At 39.9% G+C, this 24,235-nt stretch overlaps 1 long non-coding RNA gene across 3 annotated transcripts in view; it reads left to right on the top strand.

Annotated features, from left to right (window-relative positions):
• Window positions 1-15,956: 15,956 nt before the first annotated feature.
• LOC135204078 (uncharacterized) overlaps window positions 15,957-24,235 on the top strand; it is a 105,867-nt gene continuing 97,588 nt past the window's right edge. For all 3 annotated transcript variants that reach the window (XR_010312089.1, XR_010312088.1, XR_010312087.1), the window contains exon 1: window positions 15,957-16,104. This is a non-coding gene — a long non-coding RNA (uncharacterized LOC135204078). The remainder of the gene's footprint in view (window positions 16,105-24,235) is intronic.

Here is a 24,235-nt window from a genome sequence, read left to right as displayed (position 1 = left end):
CTACCTCTATAGCGGAAATTGCTGATTTCCTGCTATTCCTGAGAGAAAAATCTCATCTAGCCGTATCCACAATAAAGGGATACAGAAGTATGCTCTCGGCTGTATTCAGGAACAGAGGATTAGATCTGGCAAATAATAAAGATCTCCACGATCTCATAAGGTCTTTTGAGACTTCAAAGTCTAAGGAACCAGTACCTCCGAACTGGAACCTAGACGTAGTCCTCAAATATCTGTCATCGGAAAGATTCGAACCTCCTCATCTGGCATCGTTTAGAGACATAACTAGAAAATGCCTATTCCTATTATCTTTAGCTACGGCAAAGAGAATTAGTGAATTACATGCTCTGCAGGATAAAGTAGGATTCAAGGGAGACTCGGCTATTTGCTCGTTTAAGACCCTGTTTTTAGCGAAAAACGAGAATCCCACGAATCCCTGGCCTAAGTCATTCGAAGTCAAAGGAATGTCGAGTCTCGTAGGCAGAGAAGCAGAGAGGTCTCTATGCCCTGTTAGAGCTCTGAAGTTCTACCTTCAGAGAAAGCATCAGATGGAGGCTTCTAGAAAAGGTCTTTGGTGCGCGGTAAAAGACCCCACAAGACTGATGTCCAAGAATGCACTGGCATTCTTTGTAAGAAACGTCATTACAGACGCTCATAAGGTCTGTCCTGACGAACAGTTACAACTACTGAGAGTAAAAGCTCATGAAGTAAGAGCTGTAGCGACGTCTCTCTCGTTTTATAAGAATATGTCGCTTAAAAACATCATAGATACGACATTTTGGAGATGCAACTCAGTATTTGCATCTCATTACTTGAAAGACGTTCGTGTGACATATGAGAAGTGTTTTTCTCTAGGTCCTTTCGTATCGGCGGATACGATTCTGGGTACGGGAGCCGACACCAATCCTTAAAATGTATATACTTTTCTTCTTTTTGGATATGGTCTGGAGTCTCTTCGAACAATGGAGGACTTGGTTTAGCACGGGCGGCCGTCTGTGTTGTTCAGTAAGAGACGCTTGTCATATCCAATTAGATGAGTATAATTTTTTTTTTGAAAATTATGTATGTGTGTGTAGTGGTTTTGAGTTACGGTTGTTGTGACGAGTTCGGGGATAACTCGGAACAATCCTTAGTTCTAACATATGGTTAGGATCAGGTGGTCGGGATTGGTTGTGTGCTCCTTCATAAGGTGTATTGTCATATAAGTGGATCAGCACCCATTGACAAAGTCCTTTTAGGCTCTGCCGAGTAAGCGGATAAGACCCCATCGGCAGACCCACAAGAACTCTTGGCCATAGATCATATATCTCGCTAAAGTTTCTTGAGGTGATGCAGACTACTGGGCAAACACCCACGAAGTCTACCACCTATCAGGTAGGAACCAAGGTTTTATTTATACCTACAACATATGTTGTTTACCTGTCTATTCCATATAGAAGCTGTCTCTTACCCTCCACCGAAGGGTGCCAATCAGCTATGTATATATCTGACAGGTAAGTTGATTGTATGAAAAATGATATTGTTATGTTACAATAAGTTTCATACATACTTACCTGGCAGATATATACAATTAAAGGCCCACCCAGCCTCCCCGCAGGAGACAGGTGGAAGAGAGAAAATATGATAGAAAACGGGGATGGTTCCTAGTCCTGCTGCCCAGGGCAGGCCGGTAGATCACCTGACCTACCTGTAGCGAGTGGCGCGAAATTTGAATTTCTGTCGGGGACGACGGAGTCTTAGCTATGTATATATCTGCCAGGTAAGTATGTATGAAACTTTATTGTAACATAACAATATCATTTTGGATAGGTGGAAATTTTCAAACTGGTACAATAACAAAGTTTTTTTTGTGATTTTTCTCGTGCAGAGACCACTGTAGTGGCCATATGATGGAGATTCAAGGATCCTCATCGAAATAGATGATGCAATTATTATTATTATTATTGCAAACCAATTGGAGATTACTTGGGAAAGTAGAATGCTTTAAGAGCAAGACCCCCAGTAGGGAAAGAAGGTCTGCACAAGAAAGGGAAGGTAAGTTCTGGTGTAGACTAAATAAATAAATAAAAGGCCACGAGCAGTATAAAGAAAACATGGCACTGATGTTGTGAGCTGCAATTAAAAAGCAAGTTCTCGTTGATTTGACAGAATAGCAAGAGTCAATGAGAATCTTCTTCTTCTTCTTCTTCTTCCCAGCTTGTTCCCATTTTTATATGGGGTCGCCGTTTCGGATGAGCCGTTTCCATCTATTTCTATCTTGTGCTTCTGCCTCATCAATTCCCTTCTCATTTAAGTCTCCTCTCACACAGTCCTTCCATCTTTTTCTTGGTCTCCCTCTTTTTCTTCTTCCTTGCACCTCCACCCCCATAGTATGTCTCCCAGCGTGGTCCTCATCTCTCCTCAACAGGTGTCCATACCATCTCAGCCTCCCCTCCTGCACTTTCTTTGATACTTCCACCACCTTAGTTGACCCCCTTAAGTAGTCATTTCTGATCCTATCCACTCTTGTTACCCCAGACATCCACCTAAGCATTCTCATTTCTGCCACATCCATCTTCTTCTGCTCTGCTTTTCTCATGCTTGCTGTTTCCGTACCATACAGCATTGCTGTTCTTACCACCGTCTTATGAAATTTTCCTTTTAACCTAAGCGGCACTCTTTTGTCACAAAGAACTCCCGAGGCCGCTCTCCAGTTGTTCCAGCCTGCCTGTACCCGATGTTTTACTTCTTCTTCCATACTTCCTCCAGCGTTAACAAAAGATCCCAAATACTTAAACTTATCAACTCTCCTTATTTGCTCTCCACCAAGCTGAATACTTTCTCTATCATCCCCCTCAGTGGTGGTACACATATATTCTGTCTTGGATCTACTTATTCTCATTCCTCTGTCCTCCAGTGCTTGTCTCCATCTTTCCAATTTCACTTCCAGATCTTCCCTGCTCTCTGCACACAGAACAATATCATCCGCATACAATATGTTCCATGGTACTGTCTCCCTTACTTCCTCTATTATAACATCCATCACTATGTTAAAGATAAATGGGCTCAGAGCCGACCCCTGGTGTAATCCTACTCTCACCTCAAAACCTTCTGTCTCCCCAACACTGCTCCTCACTCTGGTAAATACATTCCGGTACATCTCTTGTATCAATCGCACATACTTCTCTGGCACCATCTTCTCCCTCAGGCTCCTCCATACCTCTTGTCTCGGGACTCGGTCATAAGCCTTTTCAAGGTCAATGAATACCATATGTAGGTCCCTTTGTCTTTCCCCGAATTTCTCCATTATTTGCCTCAGACAAAATATGCCATCTGTTGTTCCCCTTCCCTTCATAAATCCCATCTGCTCTTTACCTATTTGTACTTCTTCTCTCAGTCTAGCATCTATCATCCTTTCCAATATCTTCAAAGTGTGGGACATCAATTTAATGCCCCTATAATTACCACACTCTTGGACATCGCCTTTCCCTTTAAAAATTGGGATCAATATACTCCCACGCCACTCATTTGGTATCTTTTCCTGTTCAAGGATCTTTATCATAAGATCGTACAGTATATCCACTCCTTCATCTCCTAATGCTTTCCATGCCTCCACCGGGATCATGTCTGGTCCGGTTGCCTTCCCATTCTTCATCTTCTTCAGTGCATTTAGTACCTCTTGCCTAGAAAACCTCATTACCATGCCAATGTTCACTTGCCCATCTTCTCTTATTAGTCTATTATTTTCTTCATTTAACAACTGTTCGAAATATTCCTTCCATCTCTTCACAATGTCTTCCTCCTTTCTAAGCACTACACCCTCTTGATCCTTTATTTGTTTGATATGTGTTATATCTTTGGTGCTCTTATTTCTAGCCTTTGATAGCTTGATCATCTTCTTTAATCCTTCCTTTGTCCCCAGCTCATTATACACATCATCATACAACTTTGCTTTAGCTTGGGCTACCACCTTTTTTCACCACCTTGTTTTTCTCTCTGTACCTATTTCTGTCTTCCACTGACTGTGACTCTTCCCATCTTTTCTTTGCCTCCTTCTTATCTTTTACTGCTTTCTCAATGTCTTCATCCCACCACCAACTCTCCTTTTCTTCCCATATGATACCAGATGTCTCTCCTAGCAGCTCCTTTCCATGCCTTCTTATTACTGCTGCATTTCGTGCCCACCATTCTTGAACATCTTCAATCCCTATATCAATATCCTCCAAAACCCTCCTCTTGAGAATGATACCGGTAATCCAGTATCCTTGATTAACGTCCTGTACCTTTTTTTTGTGAAGTGCGGATACTGAAAGCGTTGGCCTTTTGTGCGCTAATCATTAGTACCTCTCTGTCACTGCAGTAGTTTTAACTGTGTGGAAAATGGCGATAGCAGGTAAGTAATGCATTTTATTTGTGTAACATGCTAGTAAAATTGAATGAACGTATTGAACGAGCAATAGGAGCCCAGTACTGTTTTCAAGAACTCGAGTAAAATCCCCTATGCAAATAGAATTACTAACCGTGAGCATAAAACAATTAAATAAAACATTGAATCGCAGTAAAACGGAAGAGAGACAAATATAAGCACAACAGCAGGTAGTCCTTTAGCAAGGTCGAGGAATGTGGCAAACGGATTTACCCGCAGGTAATATATGATTAACATCATAATGAAAAGCGGTAAACTGATCTACTACCAGCAAGTAAATATGATTAATATAGTAATGAAAGGCATGGGCAAAGTATTCATATGTTATCGTGAACTTGTGCCGAAAGGGTATAAATGGAAAAAAAATTGTATGGTAATAAATATTGTGTTTTAGTGAGAGACCATGTATGGCGCGACTGTGCTGAAGAAACATCATATAGGTGGTATGCATGCAGTTCCACAAGTGACGGAATTCTGACCTGGAAGGACATTGAACTTTTGAAATACGCGATTGATTGATTGATTTGTTAGTTCTTACTGGTGCTGCAACGACGAGGTTCCTGACGCCGTTGAAATGCGCGATTTCAAAAAAATATCTATAAGAGGACTTAGTAAGTATACCGTCAGATTAGATGAGTAGTACTGCATTTGGGTCATAGCCTAGTTGTCCGAGGCAAAAGTGAAAATAGAAGGTTTTAACCCAAAATGAAAGGTATACCGAGTGACCTTCGATGTCAGTAAGTGGATGAGGCAATAAGTCAGTTAAGATAGCATATTGTGTATTTTCATAATTGACTTGGATGGTCGGATAGTGAAGAGAGGCGTGTAAATATACAAAGGACATTTTTTAAAAATTAGGTTCAAGGTACAGAGGTAAAATGATGTGCCTGGATAAGAATATTAAAGGATAACTAAGTGATGCTTGTCTAAACTGTAGAGCTACAAATGCAACCGCAGGTCCTGGGCTATTTACAGACAGTTTTGAAGTAGTCCCATAGTTCAAGCAATTTAGCATTAATAGCAGAAACAAATTATAAGGTTTTCGGATTTGGCGCGGGATTTCCTGAGGCTTTCAGATTTGAAACAGAAATTCCTGAATAATGACAAAAGAAAGAAATTTATAAAGATTTCCCTTCGCCAAACCTGAACATTTCCTCTGGAGGCGAAATACTGTGCGTGAGATCCTTTTTTTTTTTTTTTTTTTTTTTCCATACTTTCCCCCTTCCCTTTACAAGGCTTTATGGGACGAGAAAAGTAGAGAGAAAGAGAATTGTCAAATAAGATTTTGCACGTATCCATACATTTTTGCCATATCTGATAGTGTTTTCTTAAACTTGAAAGGCCTAGACATTGCGTTCACCCGTGACTGTTCAACAGATGACCGCCCACATGAAAGGAGTGTTCCGGAACTGTCAGTCGGACCGTCGAATCGAGGTCATCGTCCTCAGTTCTCAGCCTGTTTTCGTCGTGGCAACGGTAAATCGCAAGAGGTGGAGTTATATGGACTATACTCTGTTTTTTTTTTTCCATCTGTCCATCCGCCTGTGGTGTTTGCGCGTGGTAACACTGCGTCCCGGGTTTTAAATAATATCCCATTTCGAATATTAACGGTGTAATTCGTATACAGTGACTTCTTAAAACATTTTTCAGTTGAAAATGTACACCCAGATATCCTTTTATTTACCTAAAACTTACACATATGGTAACTATTTAAAGCCCGGGACGCAGTGACAAGAAAAAGAAGAAACCAGACAAGGCGGAAAAAGAGTATGGTGTAAAGATTGGTTTTTAAAGAGAGATGCATATTCTCGTACAATATTAATAATTAAATTAGAAACTAGTGATTTAGATTAATATTTACGAATGGACCATGACACGTACTTTCACCAAGTTTCTTTAATAACACCTTTCATAGCAAGACTGAACACCTGTAGTGTACGAGATGTGCAAGTCCTCATGCAAGACTCGCAGCCACCACGGTACATGGCGACGAAGCTCATATGAACATTTAAAGTTTTCTGCTATTATTAAATTTTCCAAACAAGCATTAAATGCAATCATCCTCGAGAATTGCACAATAGAAGGGTTATAAGAAGGTAAATAAAACAAAAAAAGAATTATTATTTGCCAAAGTGAGAAAATCCTTTAAACTTAAACTAACAAGATTAAAATAGACAATTCCTTGGAAAAAAAAGTCTAACACGATGATTTACGAAATACGTCAAATACAATTATTTATAAGCGTAACCCGGCTGGTTGTGCATACACCAATAATTAGTTTTACATTTGCTGTGGTAGAATGTGACCCATTTGGGGATTCATCTTTCATACTACTGTTGATCGTAAGGGAATTCAAATGAGCTAGAAATATTACATCATTGATAGGTAAATCAAAGGTTAGATGGTAGAAGTAGCTTAAGCAATAAGGAAAGAGGACAGGCTATGAACAATACATAAGAAGACACGTCACGAAATTTTGAAATAAAGCTTATTAACACTACGTAGGCTTCATGAAAACCGAAATTACTGAATCGTAAGAAGTAAAGCTAGAAAATACAATCATGTGCGTTACTGAAATACATTGATGCAGCAAAAGTTACTAATCTCAGTCGGTATTAGTTTGGTATATTCTATGAGGGATGATGACTGCACAAAAGGTTGGGGGGGGGGGGGGGTTACTGATTATGCATGTCTAAAGGAGACATTCAATTAAAAAAAAAAAAAAAAAAACAGCACAGAGTCATTCTATTAGTGAAAGCTATTATAGAACAATAAGATTTATCTTAGTCCTAGTTTACTTATTTGTCAGCGACAAAGGAAAAATGGGTAAATATCAACACCGTACCGCTTTCACACCAAGGTGGCACAAGAGGCAGGTGGCAAGAGAGTGACACGTAATTTCAGACCAGGGTAGCACATCGCCATAAGTTTCTGGGTGCCATTCCAATTAACAGTACACAAGATGGCATCATCGGGGATGAGGAGGTTATTGTTGCTTTGATTGGTGCTATAGTCGGCCGCAGAAGAAGAAAAAGGAAGAGGTACTGGATACATCCGTATCTTAAAGATAATGTAGAAGCTCAGTGTTCATGTAGTTGCTAAGCAACTAGAGCTCGATGAAGCGAAGATTCAGTTTTTTTTTTTTTTTTTTTATCGAATGAGGAAAGAAATATTTTGCCATCTGTTGACCATTGTGAGCCCCTTATTGCAGCGGAAAGATACTAACCGCAGAAGATGTTTGAGCACAGAGGAACGACTACTCAATATTTCTAAGGTATGGTAAATCATTATTGTCTCCAGCAATTGAAAAATATGGTTGAAACAGTGACACGAAGTAATAGACGAGAAATACATTGCAATTACTACTACTACTACCATTACTACTACTACTACTAATTGCCAAAATGATAACTCAGCACCGAGTTCCAAAAGGGGACATAAAACATATCGTTTTCCAATATACTTTGTTATTCACAAAATGGGTTCTCACATATGCATCAGTACAGTAAATCCTGAGTAGCTGTTTTGATCATGAGGCTCCATTCCAATGTCATTGCTTGTTGACCCGTAACGTCATGTGCTTCGGGCTGCTGCAGATATGTATATATGAAATATTTACTTGCAACATTAGCCTATTACAATTCAAGTAAAACATTCATGGGAAAATGTCACATTTTCTTGAAAAACCCAAAGTTTATTTAGAAATTAGTTACATAGTGGGTTTTTTTCGTTGCACCTCCTACCTATTAATAAAGTTTTTAAAATTAACCCCAGAGGATGCGCGCGAGAAAATTGAATATGAAACTTTTGTTAGGGCACATAGGATCAGATTTTATCACAACTTAATTTCAGTTAGCATAGAGAAATACAGAATCATGATTAATCTTCTCTTTGACTCTTATGTTGCCTGGCAATCTTACAAATAGCTCCGTTTCACACTTCTTTGTCTAGTAACTTACTACCAGTAATATCGAATTTTCTTTGGGATTCGTATTGAATATCTGTTTATTTTTTATAATTATGGATATTTTTACAGTCATCATAGACCTGGGTAGGTTCACTCATTGTTAATGCCATGGATAAAAAAGTTTGTACAGCGGACTCTTTTGAATTCCTAAATATCAGCGAATTCATGTGGGTTAAGTCTGGTCTAAATGGCTCTCTCCCCTCCCGTATTTGGATGTTGTCTGCATTTACTCTGCCCTTGTGACAAGTATAATTTCACTTGCAGGCTGATTAATGGAACCTGGTTACAGTATCCTGCAGTACGAGAGTTTCACATCGCAACTTCAAAAAATCGTTCGTCGCAGCGGACGACTACAGTCAAGTAACAACCGCCTACAATGTGAAAGGAATTTCATGGACTTCTTCGACCGACACCGTATCTCGTCGTTAATCTCGTTTTCATGCGGAACGCTCCAGCGGCTGTCGGAATTCGACTACAAAAGGGACATACTTCCGACAATTACGACCCGAAGGATATTCAACTCTACTTTGCTGGCGAAGGACTCGTGCTGGGGATGTTTTTTTATTCATCGCGAACGTAATCGTGTTGCTTAGGATGCAGAGAATAAGTATGAGCGCAAAATAGAACGTTGGACCCGCCCAGGCAAATTTTCCCCTTGTTTTAACCCTGTGAAATAGGCCGTTTCATTTGGCTATAGGTGGATGTCTGGAACTGTGTAATGGACGAAAAGTTGTTCGAACGCTAGTTGAAAGTGAAGTAGTATAACCTCGGTCATGTATCCTATATATATAAAGTATCATGTATCCTATATATAATTGATCATAAATAACAGAGTCGAAATATATCTTTGTGTGTACGCAATAGGAATCTCTTATATAAATGATCATAAATAACAGAATCTAAATATATCTTTGCGTGTACGCAATAGGAATCTATTTAAAGTGCACATATATTAATCATAATTATGTGAATCCATATACATATGTATAAACAAATCAGGTAGCCTATAATCAATATGTTACCTTTTATCTTACCAATATCTGCAGTTATATATGAGTTAGTATATTGATTAATGAATCAGATATATAACATTTAGCATAAAAATCAACGAATCAATCAGCATAAACATTAATAATTTTATCAATTCATATATGAAATTTTTTATCAGTTAAAATATGATTTTTATCATGTTAATCTTCATTCTATGCAATTATCAGAGTACATTAGTATTTTCTGTAGCATATGTATCTTAATGAGATGAAGTGAAAAACTGTATCATTATATATCACGTGATCACTATTATTTACCAATATCATTGTTTTATATTTTATTACTTGAATCAATTCATGTACACCATGAATTTTTATTTACTAATATATATATATATTCACATAGTGTCTGTATCACACTCCTATAAGTCAAATGCAAGTCAAGTTTGAGTAATATTCAGTAGTTGGTTTTGGTAGCTGACCGAGCTGATGTAAGTGTTTACATAATAAAATATGGAATGTTAGTCCATATATATAAAAGATTGCTTGCAGGAATGTGATCAGACTAGAGACGCTAAAGATGACGTATACAATACGTATGTAGGCTAAGGTGACATGCCGTCACCTGTAGTCATTCAATTGTTTATAAACATTAGTCCAAGCTTCCTGCTTGAGACAAACACCGTGACCTATAGCTCAAGCGGCCTACGTGATCTGTAGCGTGTCTCATTTGATTGTGTGTTCGTATGAAACTATGTCATTTGTATGTATGTTCATATGTTCGAACTACTGTCTGTTCCTTCATAACTTGTAACAGAGATGGTAGACAGGCAGAACAGAGTTAGCTATCGTCATTAGAAGACCTGTACCTCTTTACCTAAGCTTTATCATGTAGAGGAATAGGATTAGCCATCATCATTGGCAGAAGCGATCAAGCTATCGTTATTAGAAGACTTGTACAATCATATCTGATCTTCAGCATGTAAAACTTCAGAAGAATACATATATTTTTATATTTCGTGTTTTCTACAAGAACCTCCTCACCATGAGTTTAACACATCATCGTCGTAACCAAGAAGATAATACCGACTTCGTAAGTGATCTACAAACCCCAAGTCACTCCCATGAATATGGAAGTGCAATACCAACCGACTTAGCGTAAGATTATCGCAAGTCTAACATTACCTCATATGGCGCCTTATTATACAAGGCACAAGCCCTAATATATACAGACACTAGATGATCGAGAAACTGACCCTTCATTACGTATTGTATCTATGGGTTCCAATACTTTTATTTTAAAGCGTCTTTTCTGTGAACCACTGAAGCCTGCCACGTCTGGTAGAAGACTTTTGAAGAACTGAAAATCAGGATATTCTGATTCATCACCAGATTTTTTGGAAATAAAATCAGCTACGAGTCTTTCAAAAGGATCATCTGCAGCTCTTTTATTCCCGTTTGGATGAGGTAGCAAAGCTTGGGAGTGATGGATGATTTTTGGTTGTCCTTGGAGTCTCGAGCCCTTCCAAAGATGCTTCACAAACAGGATCTTCACGATCAACATCGTCATCTTCCACGTCAGCGGGGTCTTCATTGTCATCTCCCGGACTTGTGTCTGAATCCTAGATTTCAGGAACGGGAGTACAAACTGCATCACATCCCACAAATAAAACTGTCTGATAGATTTTGCACCTTGTCCACTTTTCTCTTGTCTCTTCTTGATGTATCTTGTGGGCGCGCCTCTCAGATGCTTCAACCTCGATTTGCATTCTGCACCTGAAAACAAAAAGGATTCGTATTATTGATCAATACTATTTTCTTTACTATATTTTCCAATTTTGTTTACATTTTACGTTAAATTGGTGTTTTCTTCTAATATTAATAATTTGTTTCTTAATTACTACTTTTCTATTAATTAATGTGTCTTTTTGCAGGATCTTGGCAACAGGAATGTCATTCTCGGCACTGTAATTTGAATTCTATATCGGGGTGTCTCAACAATACGTAAAATTGTAGGGGATACTGAAGAAAAAGTGTGGTGTGCCCTTAAATCACAGTGCATGTCTTTTCCGACAACAGAAAAGTGGGAGGCAATTGCACAGATTTGAACTTTGGAAGATGCCTAACTGTTTGGGACCATTGTATGGGAAACATATAAGAATCAAGTGTCCTGATTCATCTGGTTCTGCCTATTATAACTACAAAGGCTTCTCTTCAATTGTCTTGATGGCTTGTACTACGAGTATCAGGCTTCTTCCACAGCCTTGCCCAAGTCACAATGAACATTCCATTGCCTACTATCCTCCCAAATGAAAAGGAAATGCCACCCTTTTCTATGTATTTCGTCGGTGCTGGAGCGTTTCAGCTGCAAGAACACATCATGCGTCCTTATCCTAGGAGAAGCCTCACGAATCCAAAAAGACTGTTCATCGACAGCAAGAAAAAGTGTTGAGTGCGCAATTGGCATTTTGGTTTCAAAATTCAGTTGTAATCCAAATAAGGTCGACAGCATCACAAAGGCTGCATGTGTCTTGCATAACTACATTCGACATCACGATGGAGTGCTGTCAACACCACGTACTGATCACGAGCTGACCAATGCATACAACTTAATCCCTCAGGCTCCAAGACAAATTCTTTGCCGCACAGCCACAGCAGCCCAGCAAATGAGGGATAGGCAACGTGAACACTTTTTAGATCCAAGAAATGCCGTAGCTTATTATGCTTCCCAATATAATTTATAACACTATGTAATGTAACTAAGAAAGGAAATAAACACCAGGTCTTTTTACTTGCATCTTGTCTTTCAATCTTTATTAATCAATAAGTACTGAACTGCCTTAACTCTGGTCTCTTCTCTGAAGTTCTAAAACTGCTAGGCTGGTTTGATGGCACGTAATAGTCACGCTTAACTTAACATGTAATAATCAACGCTCAAAACACCGCTATATATAAAACAAATTCAGCGGACATACCTGTGGAGAAAAAGTCTCTGCTATGCAGTTCCATGCCTTGCCCTGTCATCCTTCGAGATTTACTGAGTAACTGAGGTGATGTTGTCATAAACATAATCGTAGTTGTGGACGAAAGCAAGCACAAAAGACAACAAAAAAGACAACTGTGTCCTACAAGGTTGCTTGTCCCTCTCATCAGGCAGTGTTTGTCACATGTGCTTGTGCAAATCTGTCTATAAGTCTTGAAAACTAGTCAATATGTGCCATACATCTAAAAGTTTTCATTTGTGTATTTTGTTATTAAAATAAAAAAATTAATACTACATCGTCTAATAATAAGTTTGGAAGTGAAAGTTCCATTAAGATTTGGCATCACAGTCCGGGATGGCAAACCACACACTTAAAACAAACGGACATGTTCAAGTGTACAGTGGTGCTCAAATCTCATGCGACATGATTCTTTTTGTATCGTCCAGATTCTCAGACTGAACATGATGTTGCCAAGTAGTGTTATACTTTTTTTTTCTAATGTCATACATGTCGAAAAGTTTGTGAATTCACAGCTAGCCCTATTTTCCTTATGGTTATATAAAAATGATCCCTTTCATGCATTGGTACAATTCGTAATCTGTGCGATTTGCACTGACTTTCTTTTTTTACGCAGCTAAGTTCAAAGTGCGGTGTGATAAGGTTAGCTGTGCCATCAATGAAAGCACACTTACCATGCTCCTCGGATTGGTCAACATAACTACGTCTGCTGCAGTATGACAGTAGACCTAATAAGCTCAACAGTCATAACATTTTCAACGTAGGAATATGAATTAAAACAAGTTTTCTTTGAATGTTGAAGCTTTCGGCTGTGTTTAAGCTGCCTGTAAGTTGCAAAATGTTTTATAGGCCTAAATTAATAATTAAGCCTTCTGAGATATAATCTGTTATTAATGAATTTATTTGCAGAGATTATCTGTTTTTTGACAAATACAATAGGAATATGAATTACAGCCAATTTTCTTTGAATGTCGAAGTTTTAGGCTGCGTTTAAGCTGCCTGTATGTTGCAAGATGATTTATAGGCCTAAAAGAATAATCTAAGCCTTATGAGATGTAATGTTACTAATGTTTTAATTTGTAGAGATTACCTGTTCTTTGAGGAATAAAAGATGATGATTTTGATTATATGGAGAAGATGACTATTAATCAAAATATCACAAGTATTAATATCAAGGCGTATGGAACACTTGTTTTTCAACTGGTTTAAAATATTTTATTAAAAGTCCTTCTTCTCGCTTTTGGTGTATGATTTATTCTTTCATAAGGTAATTTGAAGAACAAGAATGTGTAGATAACCTCATTTGCTTTCTGGCCAGAAATTGTTAATAGAGAGATGCGACTATTAATTGTAAAGTAAAGAAATCTAACACCTAGGCCTAGGAACAATATCTGGGCTTTGACCAAAGAATAATTGCATAGGCGAATATTTGCTAGTATGCCATAATTTTTTAAATATTTAAGATATATAACAATTAACTATGTATGAAAATCCAAATATTCCTCTATCACATATAAGGTATGTGTTTTCAAGATAATTTCATTGTCGCTACTCAGTGTAGACCTACTTATGTTATTTACACTGGGTGGTTGTTGTTGCACCGACACTAATGATGTAAGAATTACATTATATATAATAACCAGTGACCTGGGGTCATGGCATTAGGAGGGTTCTACGTGACCAAAGCAGACCTCTTAGATTACGCTATGCACTGTCTGCAGTAGCCTGATCTAGCTCTAAGCTTTGTCAACATTTTTATGTTATGATAACTTTGCACAACAACTTCCATGGGAAGAGGTTGACCTGTTAACCTACGCCGGAAACTTGTAACTTCCGAGCCGGCAGACTACGTATGTGTTTTTATATGAATTGCTGAGATAGCTAATGTTCCGCTATCGACGCGATGCTTTAGAATGGCAGTTCGAAGCCAAATCTCAACCATATCGGTCGTCCGACCGAGCTGCATCTCCTAGTATGGAGTTACAGAATAAAGTTGTTACTTTGTGCAACTAGCCTGTTTGAATCATCTCCTCTAGACAAGAAAGAACCTCTCTACTAAGATATCCAAGGGAGATGAGAGGAACCAAACATTACTTACGGATAACAGCCGTAAGGAAAAAACAAAAGTCTATCGCCAAGCGATAAGACATTAGAATGATACGTCACTCACGCTCCCCTCACATGTTGATATCGGTCGGCGCATTCTACTTTTGTATATACTGTTAGAAATCAGAAAGGATTGATATTTGTGTCCGACTGTGGGGAATAGCCATTCGGCCGTTAGCTTCACTCGAAGCTTTCTATTTTTCTTAATAAGTTAAAAGTAAATAACTTAATGCTACTTAGTATAGTAACTATTAGCGTTAATGATAAGTAAAATGAATATAATAAAATTAAACTTATGAATTAAATTACTTAAACTAGTAATTGCCTAATAGGTCTTAAGTTCGCGCGTGCGTAATATGTACCTGTCAAAGGTAAGAAGTAAATTACCTCGGAGGTTACCACAGCCACGGCGAACAGTTACAGTAAGAGTTTCTCATTAGCAAGGCCGGCATCTACATTGTAATAGGAAATTAACCCTGAACAAAACTGAACGTTCTAACTCCAAGACAAAACGACAAATTTTTGGAACAAACGGTCAACCGTCAAACCGTCAAACATTTGTGATAAGTGCTTTACATTATTATGTATCTTTGGCCATGTCTAAGGAAAAAAGGTAATGTACGGCAATGTCACAAATAAGTTTTATTAGATGATCTATTCTTTAATGTAAGTTGTTTTGGGTTGTTAAATAATTGTTTTGTTATTAAATATAAGTAAGATTGAAATTAAAATAAATTCCAATAATACATATTTACTTTTTTTCAGCATTGAGGTATAAAAGTAATCAAATATGCCTATTTCAAATTTTATGTTGGCTTTGGAAGCATTATTAATATTATGACAATTTTTTTCGTTTTTTTTATTTATTTAACATTTGAGCTAATGCTTGATGATGACTTCATTTTGGTCAAATGCTTCAGCGATGAATGAACGAAAGTTTTGAGTTTTTTTTTTTTTTATTTCATACACGTGACATTTTCTTACAGTTTTGACATATATGACAGATTTCACTGTTATGAAACATATTATGTCCATATTGTATGCAATAAGCATTGAAATAATAGATAAATATGGAGCATGCTAGTTGCCAGTTAGTGAATTTTGAACGAAATCGTATGGAATCATGTCGCATGAGATTTGAGCATCAGTGCGTAAGTGATGCTCAAATCTTGCGATATGTCCTTTTTGCAATGATGCAGTAGAAGACATATTTCATTTCCTTTTTATATTGTGATACATATATAGAGGAACGGGTTAAAGCAATAGGGCTACAACAACCCTATGAAGAGAAGGAAAGTGACGTAGTGGGAAAATTTCTATTTTCAGGTAACAACGAAATAAGAAAAGAAACCATATACTTGATGTGGAAAAAAAGAGAGAAAAAAAGGAAAGAGCTAAACAAATAAACAAACAAAAACAAAAAATACCCAAGACTAAGAGGCGCCGTTGCAAAGGCATTGCCTCGACCCATAACTACTACTACTACTCGTAGGAAATATTCCGCGGAAAGGTTAATTTCAGCCATGTCTCCGTGTCTTCCAAAGACTAACAGTGTTTTCACTCGAGAAATGCCAGCAATTGAAGACCATTTCCCTTTAGCTACCTATTTGCCACCCTTGGTCAAATGGGTGTAATTTGGTAAGCTAGCCTAAAGTTTCTTTTTCAGACAGTAGGCTAGGCAGCACCTAGCTAGTAGTATTAGGCTAAAGAGAAAAAGACTACTAGGTAGCCTAGGAGGCTAGTAGCTAACCTACCTAAATACCTAGTATTCTAGTACATTCTAACTATTTAGGGTAAAGTACCGCTTTGCAACCAGGCGACCACTGGTACGGTAGCGTGATCAGATCACTTAGCTAACTACCTAGTAGGTAGCCTTGGTAGGTACCTAGGTAGTAACCAAAAGATAGTAGCTAGATCTCGGGTACATATCCGCGGCGGCCTAGACTATGGCAGTTGCGGTTTTTCTATGCAGCTTTACCTACTGAACAAGAATTTTAAGTAATATTTATTCGGACGACTGTAATCAACCCCCAGGGGCCAGTACTAAACATGGCGAAATAGGTAGTACTAGGTAGTAACTAGAGCACTCCAGTAACCTGAATTACCTAGACGTCTGTCACATGCTAATTTCCATGAAAGCAACACCTCGAGACCTGTACTTTCCTCTCGAAGTAGCTCAGTGTTTTCTCCCAAGTTAGAAATTAAGGCCATACCTAATTTCCAATTAAACAGAAGTTAGTGAAAGTCTAGCCATGCGCAGTGCTAACTTACCTCCATGACGCTTTCAGGGGGGTAGTGCCATCAGTGCATCTAAATGCAGTGCACTGTAGGCATTACTTAAGGTTCTTTGCAGTGTGCCTTTGGCCCTTAGCTGCAACCCCTTTTGTTTCTTTTACTGTACTACCTAGGGTAAGACATCGCGTGGACTGGCCCAACTCACCGACTACCACGGCTGGCCACCCTCCAAAAAAGTACTTTTAACGCGTCCTGATACCGGAGATGGTCATCAGTCACGAGTTGTTGTTGGTGAGAGAAGGAACTAAAGACCTCTACTCTCCTTTCAAAGTAAGTATTTTCTCCAAAGTTAGAAATTAAGGCCATATTTTAAATTTAAACAGAGGGTAATGAAAATGGTGGCCAACGCAGTGCAAACTTCACCAAAACGCTTTCAAAATTTTTACTTACAACTCGAAATATTTAGAAGATTACCGCCATCTCGATGTTTGCGGAGTCGCTTGTGTCAATAAACTTCCCATTTCCTGTGCTAAATCTGCACACCACATGTACCCATAGATGCTGGGGCATTTTCATGGCAACAGTCGTACACCTGAACTCTTACCAGCACTCATTTGTACTTATTCAAGGGGACTACGGCAATCTTTGTGGTGTTTTGCTCTCTTCAATTGTTTATCAGTGTTGTCAATTGGTATGTGTTTACCCTCCAAACTGGGTATAAGACTTACACAAAACCGGGGAAATAAGTGAAATTAGCTTATCTATTTGTAGTATATATATACATATTACGGCAATTTTATCATTACTGCATTACTATGACAACTAGAATTCATGGAAACAGTTTGTAAATGCATCGGCGTATGTGTGATACTCCACTAGATTAGCAACGATGAGTAATTTTTCCTCGCTTCGTCTGCTCGTAAGTATACATCCGAAATATTTGTAATTTTTTGTGGTTAATTTGGTTGCAAAAAAAGGGATAATAGACATGAATTAAATAAACATTTTGAAGTAAAGTTAAACTAAATAATGTGTAAAGTAAACAATTAAGGGAATAAAGCTTTGCACCTCATATTCAGTGTTGTCTTTTGCTGCGCGTAACTGTGTTTGTGGAGTAAGTACTTAGGAACCAGGAACAGTAACGTGGTTCAAGTGCAATGTGGAGTGAATCAAGACCAATATGTGTATAATTACAATCAAATAAACACTGTGGAGTTTCAGTTGTGATGGCAGTAAGGATAAAACCACCAATTACAAGGTAAAACTGAATTCAGTTTAAACCATGACCCCAGGAATAAAAAGTTTCATACTTTCATTAATATAGGCAACAAAGTGTTGTTTCATTGTATATGCACTAACACTGTTCAGATGAGTGCTGGGAAGGCTGGGAAGGATGGTGGATTGTCCGTGGTTAGACCGGCCAGCCTGACGATAGCCGCTATATTGGATTTCAAAACTGCCTTGAAAACATATTTTACGAAGAGTGTAACATGCTTATTTTAGTTTGTATGGGATTTTCATATATCACATTATGTTGACAAAACTTCAATCTTTTGAATGGTATGTTTAAAGTTGTAATTGTATTCTTGTTTCACCAATTAAATATAGAGTGAATAAGACCCGGCCAGCAGGATGACGATGGATCGTCCGTGATTGTTTACCCTAGTACCTCCTTTCGTATTCCCTTTCTTCCATCTTACTTTCTATCTTACTTTCTCCTAACAATTGATTCATAGTGCAACTGAGAGGTTTTCCTCCTGTTACACCTTTCAGACCTTTTACCGTCAATTTCTGTTTCAGCGCTGAATGACCTCATAGCTCCCAGTGCTTGGCCTTTGGCCTAAATTCTATATTCTACTCTACTCCATAAGCTTTCAAAGTTTTTACTTAAAACACCTAATATAGAAGATTGATGCCATCTCATGTTTGCAGAGTCACTTGCGAAAACAAACTTCCCATTTCCTTTGATAAATCCGCGCACCACTTGTACCCATGATTGTGCATATGCTTGTGACAGGGATAAACCTGGTGATTGTTCGGGAAGAAGAAGAAGAATGCACTAGATAACATTTAAATAATTAGTTAAACACCAGAATAAGGTTGTGAATTGCATAAATTTATTACGTAGGGGAAACAACCGAGTGGACTAGCTGAACCAGTCTTGCCTGCTTGTTGATCCACCCTCCGAAAAAGTACTTTTGCTTACTTCTAAAGGAGAGTAGAGGTCTTGAGGTGTTGATCCCACCACTGATGACTCATGACTGGTGCCCATCTCCGGTGTCAGGACATGTTAAAGTACTTTTTGTTCATGAAACTTACCCAGCAGATATATATATATAGCTGTATTTCTCCGAAGTCCGACAGAAATTTCAAAACTCCCGGCACACGCAGTGGTCGGCCAGGTGGTTAGTACCCATTCCCGCCGCTGGGAGGCGGGAGTCAGGAACCATTCCCATTTTCTATCCAGATTTTTTCTGTCGCCGGTGCTGATAACAACTGTTTTCATGTTTTCAGTACCTCCGTCTAGGATTTCGAAACTTCTTTGTTACTTAAGTATTCCGTTTGTCTTTTGGTTATTGAACATGGATCGTGACTAGGCATACGCTGATAGTGGATTGGATTTTGAATTTGGTTTGGTTTTTTCTTTAAATAATATGTCTGGGACTAGTTCAACTAGCACCAGAGTATGTTGTATGGAAGGTTGTAAGGTGAGGCTACCGAACCCACACACAGTATGCACGAATTGTAGAGACCATGTGTGTGTAATAGATGATCGTTGTAAGGAGTGTGAATGTCTGTCTGATTCAGGTTGGAAGGCTTATGAATCCTATGTGCGAAAATTGGAGCGCGATAGGATAAGGAGGTCTTCCTCCAGTTTTGAAATCCAATATGGCGGCTATCGTCAGGCTGGCCGGTCTAACCACGGACAATCCACCATCCTTCCCAGCACTCATCTGAACAGTGTTAGCGCATATACAATGAAACAACACTTTGTTGCCTATATTAATGAAAGTATGAAACTTTTTATTCCTGGGGTCATGGTTTAAACTGAATTCAGTTTTACCTTGTAATTGGTGGTTTTATCCTTACTGAAACTCCACAGTGTTTATTTGATTGTAATTATACACATATTGGTCTTGATTCACTCCACATTGCACTTGAACCACGTTACTGTTCCTGGTTCCTAAGTACTTACTCCACAAACACAGTTACGAGCAGCAAATGACAACACTGAATATGAGGTGCAAAGCTTTATTCCCTTAATTGTTTACTTTACTCATTATTTAGTTTAACTTTACTTCAAAATGTTTATTTAATTCATGTCTATTATCCCTTTTTTTTGCAACCAAATTAACCACGAAAAATTACAAATATTTCGGGTGTATACTTACGAGCAGACGAAGCGAGGAAAAATTACTCATCGTTGCTAATCTAGTGGAGTATCACACATACGCCGATGCATTTACAAACTGTTTCCATGAATTCTAGTTGTCATAGTAATGCAGTAATGATAAAATTGCCGTAATATGTATATATACTACAAATAGATAAGCTAATTTCACTTATTTCCCCGGTTTTGTGTAAGTCTTATACCCAGTTTGGAGGGTAAACACATACCAATTGACAACACTGATAAACAATTGAAGAGAGCAAAACACCACAAAGAATGCCGTAGTCCCCTTGAATAAGTACAAATGAGTGCTGGTAAGAGTTCAGGTGTACGACTGTTGCGATGAAAGTGCCCCAGCATCTATGGGCACATGTGGTGTGCAGATTTAGCACAGGAAATGGGAAGTTTATTGACACAAGCGACTCCGCAAACATCAAGATGGCAGTAATCTTCTAAATATTTCGAGTTGTAAGTAAAAATTTTGAAAGCAGCATCCCAGTATTTTTACTTATATGACTTGTGGGTCTCTAGCTCAGGTTTCCTGTAGGGAAGTAGTTACTACTAGGCTAGTCCTGTCAGTGCACCTGAAGAGGTTTCCCTTCTGTTAGCCTACATTTTTGAAACCTCTATTCTTAATTTTCCTTTCAGTACTAAATGACCTCGTAGATACCAGCACTTGACCTATGACTGGAATTTTATATCCCAACTCTGATTCTAGGACAGATTATGTGGGGTTATGGACCATGTTTCATAGGTCAGGTCAGAGCAAATAAGGTTATGATGCTGTAATTATCCTTGTGACCTGTCCTTTGCAATGTTGTTTGTGATTGATACGAAGTAAGGACATGAACCATGTATTTTTAGACTGTTTACTGTATGGTTTATGCTATTTAGAGCATTCCTGTTGGTGCTATTTACTATGGCTTATGCTATTTAGACCATACCAGTTAGTGTAGTATTTACTTATTTTTGGTTATCAACAGGAAACATGATTTTTACTTGGATATCCCAGAACTGAGACGGAGAGCAGGAAACAATACATATGTGGAGGGTTAAAGATAGACAAGATTGTAACAGAAGTTTTAGCTATTGATGCAATAGAATGGTCAAGACCTCTTGCTTCTAGATATCTCCTGTCTCACGTGTGAGGTGGCCATATTCGTCCACCTTAAGCTTTTATGCAAAACTAAGTTAAATTTGCTGGATGGTGGCTGCATAATCATTCTTCATAAACCTTGAGTGATGCCATGGTTTCCCTCTAGTACAGTAAGAAAAGTAGTTGTACCAGATGAGCTTAAATTAATATTGTGTCATGTTTCAAGGATTGTTGTAAATGTTCCTTGTTACAACTGTAGGCCAATACAATAACCCCCACCAATTTTTACACACTTCACATTTCTGCATTTCATTTTGGTGCAGATTTTTGTGTAACACATCATTCACTTGCCTGCGGGGGAAATTTCACTAATTTGAGGATTTGTCTTTGGGCCTTATTTATAAAATTATCACAGATTCTTTTTTTTTTGTAGACCAACATTGTGTATTCACTAATTACTGTATATTTTCATTAAACCTATATACTGAGAGAGAGAGAGAAAAAATTTTTAAATAAATGCATGGGAGAAGGTGAGGACTAACCATGTTTGTATGATAAATAAATTTTGTTCCGATACGTAATACAAACCCTCGGTCCTTTAACAATAGGAAGGTAACTAGCGGCAGCTGGGACGGTCGTAAGCTTCGAACAAGGGGAGAACGGTAGTTAACTGCTTGTCCGATCGTGCGCGCGAGGTGAAGAATCACTTTTGCTTTCGGCCGCGGGTGTGAAGGACGTGTTCGTCATCGCTCTCTGCCCGTTTCATCGTTGTATGCTTTGTTTATATTGTGCTTTCTACTAATGGTTTGTTTGATCTTGAAAATGAAACTGTAAGTACACTGTTTTCATTTTCATTACTTAATTATGAATCAACATGGAGCTATCGCCTTAGAGGCGGCGATTTCCGCTCTTTTCATGAAATTGAATTGAATTGTGTGTCTGTGCCGAGGGCGCATGTATTTTGGGCGAAAGTGTGTATTTGAAAGATGTAAGTTCTCTTTTTCATTATATTTTTGCCCTGTGCGTTCGTTGCCGAGAGCTTGATTGCGCTCGGCACGAGCCTCTTATTTTGTATGAATAGAATGCAATGAAAGTGGATTCGCAATGCAGTTTTCTTTTCATTTTCATTTATTAATTGCATCAAAGTTAATTTTGGATCAATTTCCGCTCTTACCCGGGAATTAATCCTTACGATTTATTGCTGTGAAAGTGAAAATCGCAAGTGCAGTATTGTTCATTTTCATATATATTTATGATAGCATCATATTATTATGGATCAAGTTTCCGCTCTTACCCGGGAATTGATCTTTCCCCCTTTAAGTTCTATGAAGTGAATCGCAAGGGCAGTATTCTGTTTCATTTTCATATTACTTTTCACTGCTGTGCGGGGGTTAGGGGGAAGCGAAGGTCTGCCAGGAAGTCGTCGGAAAGCTCTCCCCGCGACTCCCTTGGTATCCGATTCTTAGTCTTCTTTCCTGCCCCCCCGCTCAGCTTCCTCGTATTTTGTATTGGGGTCTTCCTTCCGTTCGGGGTGGGGCATGTCTCCCCCCCGTGCGTGAGGGAACCCATCTTACTAATCTGTCTGTGCTACCGCAGGTGCTACATCCGTGGGAGACGACCTTGGACAGGTATGGGCCACTGCGGCTGCAGGACGTGCCTAGCATCCACGATCTGCTGCAGTGTCTAGCGAGGTCTGGGGCGGTGACCTTGGAGCGGTCTCCACTACAACCTTCACGGCCGCTTATGCTGCTTCCCCCCGCTGGTCTACACTCCCCATGCTGTGTCGGTGACGCCGTCTGCCGCTTCTAGGGCCGGTCGCCGCCGTACCAAGGAGGGGTATGCCGCCGCCGCCAGTACCACGCTGGCTGCCGATGATTCTACGAGGCGATGGCTGGGCCTGCCGTACCTGTCGCTGATGTGGTTCCCGCTACTGGCTTGGCTGTTCCTGCCGCTCCTGAGCTGGTTGCTGTTCCTGTCGCTCCTGGTTCCTGCGCCTGTCCATGCTGGTCCTGCCCATGGTGTGTTTCCCTTCCCCAGTCCCAGGTCCTTCCGGACAGGTGCAGTCGGGCCGTGTTGCTTCGGCAATAGGCCCGACTCCGGCCTGGATGGAGGACCTGACGACTGTCCTGCGTGAGCTGACTAAGAAGAGGAAGGTGTCATCTTCGTCTTCGTCTGCTGCTGCCTCTTCCCCTTCGACTTCTAAGGCCCATAAGCCGAAGAAGAAGAAGGCTGCCTCCCCCCCCTAAGAAGTCTCCTTCGGGAACTTCTAAGGGCCCGTCCCACCTCGGTGGGACGGGGGTCCTTCTGCTGGTCCTCCTGCTCCTTCGGGAGCGGGGCCCGTCTCCCCTTCCGTAAGGAAGAGATAGACGGGGACCGCAGAGTATCGGTTAGCTCTGGTACTTCCTCGCCTGGTGCTAGCGGCGATGCCGCTACGCCAGGTTCCGGCTCGGTCTCTCGTTCGCGGGAGATCCCGAGTGTACGCTCTCCCTCGGGAGACCGTGCAGCCAAAGTTTCGGCGCCAGAGTTCGCTCGGCGCCAAGACCACGGCACGGAGCAGAAGGCTGGCGAGAACCGCTCAGGTGACTCTCGCCAGGCCAGCGGCCGCTCTCGCAGCGACCAGCTGGTAACCGGGTTTTCCCCCTAAGAAGACTCCTTCGGGAACTTCGAAGGGCTCGTCACACTCCGGTGTGACGGGGGGGGTTCTTCTGCTGGTCCTCCTGTTGCCTTCGGGAACGGGGCCTGTCTCCCCTTCTGAGAAGAAGAAGAAGACGGGGACCAAGGGTGTGCTGGCTACCGCTGGTACACCCTCGCCTGGTCTTGGCAGCTCTGCTGCTAAGCCAGGTACCGGCTCGGTTTCTCGTCCGCAAGAAGTTCCGAGTGTACGGTCTCCTTCGGGTGACCGTGCAGCCAAAGTTAAGATGCCTGAGTTCGCTCAGCGTCATGACCGAGGCACGGAGCAGAAGACTGTCGAGAGCCGCTCAGGTGACTCTCGCCAGGCCAGCGGCTGCTCTCGTAGCGACCAGCCGGTACGGGTCGGTGGACGTGAC

Source organism: Macrobrachium nipponense, chromosome 44, assembly GCF_015104395.2.
Source record: "Macrobrachium nipponense isolate FS-2020 chromosome 44, ASM1510439v2, whole genome shotgun sequence".
NCBI lineage: Eukaryota > Metazoa > Arthropoda > Malacostraca > Decapoda > Palaemonidae > Macrobrachium > Macrobrachium nipponense.
The sequence above is the reverse complement of the archived record's forward strand: the minus strand, read 5'-3'. Positions and strand labels throughout refer to the sequence as shown.